The sequence below is a fragment of the Gorilla gorilla genome, chromosome 2 (assembly GCF_029281585.2).
Source record: "Gorilla gorilla gorilla isolate KB3781 chromosome 2, NHGRI_mGorGor1-v2.1_pri, whole genome shotgun sequence".
Taxonomy (NCBI): domain Eukaryota; kingdom Metazoa; phylum Chordata; class Mammalia; order Primates; family Hominidae; genus Gorilla; species Gorilla gorilla.
The window spans coordinates 128,660,496-128,668,065 of record NC_086017.1 but is presented as its reverse complement, the minus strand read 5'-3'; the positions used below and the strand labels follow the sequence as shown (position 1 = coordinate 128,668,065).

Sequence of the window (7,570 nt, the reverse complement as noted above, 5' to 3'; positions counted from 1 at the left end):
TACTGACTTTTCTGCTATACAATGATGCCTTGATTGTCTACTATTCCCTTGGGGTCCTCAAGCACGATGTGCCCATAGTAATGCTCAGCTATCCCTTTGGAAGACATTCAACAACTCATGTCTTTTGGGTGCTTCTTCAGGAACTTCAGATTTAACCCGCAACCTCCTCTCAGCTCAAGTAATTAGAAGATAAGACGATAAAATAGTAAGAATACAGCTTAAATGAGTAAACTAGAATATATACATAGAACTGATTAGTATAGATTCTTATGTTATTCTAATAATATTATTATTGCTCATATTATGAAAATTCTTTTTTGGGGGAATAGAATTATTTTAAGAATCACAAAGAAAACTTATTATTTTAAAAGCATCCTTTATTTTTCTATCCAAATAGTGTTACCCAACTTGATCACCCTCAGTTTATTCAAGACTTGATTCAAAATCACATTTTTCTCATTGTAAGAACATTCTGGATATGAAAGTTGGAGAGTTCTGGGGTTTATAGCCTGGTCAACCATTTACCAGTTGTTTATTCTTGTGTCCCTTGGTTAATATCTCGGATTCCCAGTTTTCTCAGCTGCAAAATGGGAATAGTGATGTCCAGGTTTTTATAAATACTAAAATGTTAAATTATGATTAATACCTATTTAGCACTTAGTATAATAACTAATATATCATAGGGGTTAAATAAAGACATGATACTTTACTTTAAAAATATGATTTTTAAAAATCACTAAAATTTCCAAAGAATGTCTACTAAATTATTTAAGTCAATACCAAAAGAGAAATGTAAAATTGTCTAATTACTTGTATAATGATATAACACAAGCATATTATAAAGGAGTATGATTTGGTTAGGCAGATACGTACTTTGTTAAAAATTCAGTTCTGTTATTTATAGCCAATTAGACTCACAAAGCATATGCTGGGTGGGGATTAAAGAAGAATGGTTCACTAAAGTTATGGTCTGTCAATACATTTAGAGTAAGATTGACTAGAAAATTTGAGAACATATAAGCAAAGAACATGAGAATGAAAAGTGTGTATAATTATTATTTACTATTGCTTTGTGCATTTTCACAGTTTTATAATCAGTGTATCCATTTTTAAATGGAAAACCCTTGAAGGGAAGTAACATTTATTTGTATGCATAGTGGCTTGCATGGAACACACTGTGGCTGTATTTGAGTAAAACTTCTATTCTGGCCACTCATCTGAATCAATGGCTTTCTGTGGTTATCTTTAAAGATGTCTAGCTATGTTAATCCTTTCAACAACCATGCTAGATTAACGGACAAGTAATTAAATTAATGTACACTCTTCTTGCCTACCATCATAAGAAATAGGGGGTAATTCTAACCTCTGCCCACATATTTCTTAGAGAATGCACCTGCTTTAAGGAAGCCCAATATAAAACCCCTTAAATTTGCAAGCAAATCAAGGGCCAATGTTTATTTTCTAAAAGGATGTCCATATGGTGTTTAGAATGAATACTTCTAGGAATACAGTAACAGTGTTGAAGTGAGAAATGCTTGTGTTTTTAAGCTGCATCATCATACCAGCCATTGTTACACATCTCTGTGGCACTAACTCCTAATCTACACACTGTAATTTTTTTCACCCTTCTACTCTGAAATGATATATTTTAAAATCAGTGTAATTGGCATATATAGGTGTATACTTGGTTTCTCATAGGAATTTTATTTCTCCGATTGGAGGGGCAAAATAAGCTAGCAGAAAAATGCCTTTCACAGATTGAGGCCAGTAAAGAGGACATCTGTCCCTATGGGTTTAGTTACCCTGCCTGAAACTGTGCTAGAATTGGGAGCTGTCGTGTGCATCTTTAGAAAGTGCAGTATTGATGGGCGCCAAGAACTCATTCCTTACTCAACTTTGCCTATTTACTTGGAGCCATCATGGGGTTGTCAAGAGGTATCATACCAAGAGGCACAGGAAAATAAAATCCTTGATTCTGGATTAACCCAGGAACCAAGAGAAGGTGACAGTTGACTGCAGTTGAGCTGTGCATGTCTGTATACCGGGACCACTGGAAACTTTAAAATCATATATGTGACTCGTGTGGTCTGAATTACACTTATTTTTGGTCAGTACTATTCAGAGTCAGACCAACTTAGATTCAAATACAGCTTCTGCCATTTACTAGTGAATTTAGGCAAAACTTAAAAATGAGGGCATCAGTTTCCAATATATGACAAAAAAGAAGGATAAATTCATATAAGACATTCTGAGAATTGAGATAAAATAAAATATGAACCCAGCAGGTGCCTGGAAAGAAAGACAACATTCAGTGAATGTTAGCTCCTTCTCACATCCATTCCCTTCATACATACTTTTATGAATATGGATAAGAATAGATATATTATACGTGTGTGTATCTTAGTCTTTGGGGTCAACCAGAATGCTGTTTTTAAAAATCCTGTTCTTGGTGGGGTGTGGTAGCTCATGCCTGCGATCCCAGCACTTTGGGAGGCAAAGGCGGGTGGATCACTTGAGGTCAGAGTTCGAGACCAGCCTGGCCAACATGGTAAAATCCCATCTCTATCAAATGATACAAAAATTAGCTGGGCGTTGTGGTGCACACTTGTAGTCCTAGCTACTCTGGAGGCTGAGGTGGGAGAATCGCTGAGCCCGGGAGGCAGAGGTTGCAGTGAGTTGAGGTCGTGCCACTGCACTTCAGCCTGGGCAACAGAGTGAGACCCTGTCTCAAAATAAATAAATACATAAATAATAAAATAAAAGTCCTGTTCTTTTAAAGCGCTCCTTCAAATACAGGCTGTCACTCAATAGTTGTATAATTTGGGGTAATGTATATGTATATACTATTAAGTGGTAAATAACACCTATCTCCCAGAGTTGTTCTATGAATTAGAAATGATCCTTGTAAAACACCTAGCATATTACCTAACCTAACATTGGTACTTAATATATTGCATATACTGTCATCATTTATATCATTATCGTTAACAAGCATCATCATTATCACCATTATCATCATCACTAAACAAAGCAGGTGGTAACTACATATATATAATATATATATGTAGCTCCCTGTTCCTTTTTGCTGTCTGATTCACAGGGAAGACAGTTTAATTCCACTACAACCTTGATTTGCCTACACATAAATGAGGTGATACCTTTAAGAGGCAAAATGAGTGTGTCGGCTGAGTAGCATTCACATGGTGGGCGTTTTAATCAAGGTCGCTTCCTAGGCTTCTGTGTATTTTTTCTCCATTGTTTGGTAGCAAAACTCCTGATCGATTCTTCTATGCTGCTGTGAAATTCCTCTGTCGAATCCTTTCCTCTTGTTTCCTTTCTCTCTCTCCTCTTAGATTGTCTTTGCTATGTTTCCACATTCCTCTTTCCCAAGCTGACACCTTTCCCTCTCCGTTTTAAGTGTTCAGCGCATAGAACAAACACATTTGCCTCTAGTCTTCCAGGTAGCTAATTAACATAGCATGTTCTAAGGCTGTGTGTGTGTGTGTCTGTGTCTGTGTGTGTGTTTTACTTATGACTTGCTATTGTTTTTCCTGGATCTGACTTGGCAACTATATTTATTTGAAAAAAAAATGTGTGGCATGATTTGCTTTTCTAATTTTCAGAGATAGCTCTTTTGGTTACACAGGGGTCGGCTTTTCCAGTGGCTGGTGCCAGCAAGCTGGGACTGCACACAGAGCTCTGTGCTAGGCAGGGAAATCCTTCATTAGACTTGTATTCCATGAGGGCACTTTTGCTTCTTAATGCCTGTGATTTTAATTAAAGCTTGGAAAGTAAAGAATCTTCTAGTTGTATTAATGCTTTCATTTCCATTAGGACGGTATAGTTTATAAACACTATCCAGGTTTATAAATTAGTCCTCATGCGAATAATAAGTACACAATGTCACATAGAAAGCAAAACTCTGCCATGCCATCTGTTCTCTCACTCTTTTTTCTTCGATTGTTGTTTTCCTCTTTGGAGACTTGTGGAGGAATGGTCCTTGATTTCTTTCATCTCTACTATCATTCATATCCTTTAACCATGTCTCGTAGGACTGCATATGCTAAAACCAGATTTTATTCTGAGTTGATAGAAGGGGACATTGGTGGTTCATTTGTATGTAAATCTAAAGTAAAAATAAATAAAAATTCAGCCATTAAATTCACTTGGGGGACAGAATTTTCCGTTTCTATAAATCTTGATTTTTTAGAACATTTAAGCTTTTCAGAATACAAAACTGTATATGTGTACACACACACACACACATACAAATGCATACACATGTGTTTACATTTCTAAAGTAGAGAGGTTACCAGACACAATTATTTTATATACAGTGCTTAATTAATGGATTATCATTCTCCTTCATATGCATCAAGAAATGTAACCAGATAAACAATTATGGAATTACAGTCGAGAGTCTGACAAAAATACATAAAATTAGTATTATATGAAATGTCTGTTTATGCAAAAGCAAATGATCAATATTATCAATTTCAGTAAAAGCTTTTAATTAGAGAAAATTTTATAGGGGACAAAATGAACCAGGAAATGGGCATAAGTCAGTTCTATAGACATATCGGTCTCTAAAATCCTTTTTGAAAGTAGGGCAGTATAAATTATAGAGAAATGTAGACATATTTAAAGAAGTGAGTATTCTATGGGGAGTAATAAACCCCTAGAACTACTTTTTATTGATTAGAGACTTAGGTGGCTTCCATTCCATAAGCACTCAGGAGTCTGACTGCTTCCAGAGCTTGGAAGAATTGGCTTTAAGGGTGTATATACTTTCTGCAGGTACTTGCCTGCAGCCTCGTGTAGGCTATGGAACTCAGCCTCGTGTAGGCTATGGAACTCTTTGGTTGAGATAATTTTCAACTGCAGTTTGTGTCTTGTCTATCTGAAGTAACTGGATGACACAAAGAAGTGCCCCTTTTGTGAGTGTCATGGCATCTGAGTACCCACATGGGTTATGGGTGTCACATGCCGGGGCAGGGCTCTCTCCTCTGAACAGGGTGTTGTGTGTCTGTCCAGCTCTTTTCGCATAGAGAGTTAAGGTCCAGGCTTATTTTATCTATGTCTCATAAACATAGGAGTATCATATGTGGGAGGGTCATTGGCACTCTCTGCATATGGCACTCTCACAAACTGACAGACAGATCGGAACACTGCTAATAGGCACATCTGTGGTGAAATGCGCCAAAAATCAACATGTTTCCTCATAACAAAATATGCATAGCACAACAAACATATGTATGGCAGTGTGATTTAAAAACCCTACAAGTTACCATAAATACAAAATACCAAATTATAATATTATATACCTTTATTATCAGAAAACTTAAGTGAAACGTTTAGTCACCGAAGAATAAATATCTTAGACATACTAAAAACGTCCTTTGCAATCTTGATTCAACATTTTGCTACGTTCTCTTAGCTTTCTTCCACCAATTTTTCTTGGTTTCTCCTGAATATGAGTATCCATAGAAGCAGTAGTAATAATACTTTATACATTGATATTCTATAGCACCTTAATTTACAAAGAGTTTTTTTTCACATATATTATCTATTTTTCAGCAATCTTATCTGGCTAATGAGTAAGTGTGTGTGTGTGTGTGTGTGTGTGTGTGTGTGTGTGACTATATGTGAAAGATGAGACTTTATTTACTGGGCCTAACAACAAGTTCATCTAAAGTTCCTAAAAAATAATGTTGTATGGTTTAAGTATCTTATTCTTCTATTTGCTTCTTTGAAAAACATGCCTATGTATCACCTGATTTTCAGTTTTTGAAACACATTGACCCAGGGATCATTATCCTATTGTACCTACCCCACTATCTCCATGTTTGTGAGTTACAATTTTCCTCATAAGAGAATTTATTATTAAAGGATATAAAAGACATTTTAGTCACATGATAGTAAGACTGTTGACACTATAATTATCTATGTCTTCAAGAATCTCCCAGTCAATAGGATCTCTTTTTCTCAGCCTGGTTCTGAACAAGTTGAGAATAAAGTGAAGGAAAAATGGAGGCCAAAATGTCATCTTAGTACTGATAATGACTAATTTATTTGTTGCATTTTGAGGTCTGTTAGGATGTGGCTTTGCTAATACTGAACCCTTGACTTAGAAGTCTTACCATTCCTGGGAAAGGCAGCCCTGTCCCTGGGAAGCCTGCCCCAGAGCCTGCAAAGGTAGGTTCCTGCAGGACTCATAGCAAGGAGAAGCTGAGGAGGCTGTGGTCTCAGTGGGAAGGCCCCTTCCCATAAGAAGGAAGAGTGAATCTGAGCCAACAGCATTATTCTTCCCAAATTTAACCATCAGGTATGCTATACCAACTCCCCAGAGGAAATATGTAAAGGGATGGATAGAAACCAGGAGCGTGCTTAGGGAAAATATTCCCATATGGAAATGGGGAGCAGAGAAAAGGCATTCCTTTCTAATAATATATTTACCTAACTGATCATATAATCACAAAATAACTTGTAAGAATTGGGCCAAGGAAATATGGCAAAGCCTCATTTAAAACAAATTTGGTAAATATTAAACAAGATCTGTTTCACAGGGGGTATGCCGTATTTGGATTTGCAGAAGACTGGTTTGAATCAAAATGAAGATGGGCCAGAGATTTAGTTTTTGGAGTGTGTATATAATTTTTGGTCTGTTATCAAGCCTTACTTTGATAAATGGATGTAAGCTAATCGCTTAAATACATACTTACCAGTGTCACTCAGACAGTGCTCAGCAGCTGTCTGTCCTATTTGTTAAACTGATTAGAATCTAAGACAAGTTCTTTGTGTCGAAGGCCTTGTAGCCCCTGCATGATCAAACAGGATTGAAGCCTGGGTGCAGAGAAGAGGGCAGATGGATTCTCATCTTCTATCTTATGGTCCTCAGCAAAGGAATGTTATTGAGATATCCTTCCAAGAAGTTTAAATAGAAGTGTCTGTTGGCAAAATGAAAACAAATGGAGAAGCCAGTGAGACCCACACAGGGGTCTCAGTTTCCTGCTGCCTACAGCCCCTGTGGGAGAGGCAAGCTGGCACTTTTATTCAGAAGAATGCATCTCAGTCAGAGGCAGGAGCTGTCAGAATTAGCAGGGAGGAGGAGGTACTTTCCCCTGATAGCTTGCTAAGCTCCCTGGAATTCTCTGACATTGCTGAATCTGTTAGAGGCCAATATTCAGTCAGCTTAAGGAGATGGGCTTTTTGACTCCTCCAAGATTCTAAACTCATCAATTGGTCTAATCAGTGTATCTCCTTGGAAACACCACTGGGAACTCCACAAATGCAACAGTTCCATCCTTGTTGCTTTCTCTGACTATTCACATTCAACAAGAATCTGCAGACAATGCATTCAACTGCTGGTTCCCTTCAGGCACTGTTTACTGGCACTTTCTTCTACCCTGTAGTTCTCAGTGCTACTCTCTGCTCAGGCCCACCATGGTTGTCCTCTTTTCTCATAGTTTTTTCTGGCCCTTCCTTCCAACCTCTCAGTGAAAGCAATACTAGAGACTGTCTGAATGATTTTTTTCTTAACATCTAGGGGGTTGAGAATGATGCCTGGCTC

At 37.3% G+C, this 7,570-nt stretch overlaps 1 long non-coding RNA gene across 1 annotated transcript; it reads right to left on the bottom strand.

Annotated features, from left to right (window-relative positions):
- Positions 1-365: 365 nt before the first annotated feature.
- Positions 366-7,218, bottom strand: LOC109026051 (uncharacterized). The gene is made up of 3 exons (XR_002005070.4): positions 6,723-7,218; positions 3,159-4,126; positions 366-580 (listed from the first exon to the last, which is right to left on the bottom strand). It is a non-coding gene; the product is annotated as an uncharacterized lncRNA (long non-coding RNA).
- Between the last annotated feature and the right edge of the window lie 352 nt (positions 7,219-7,570).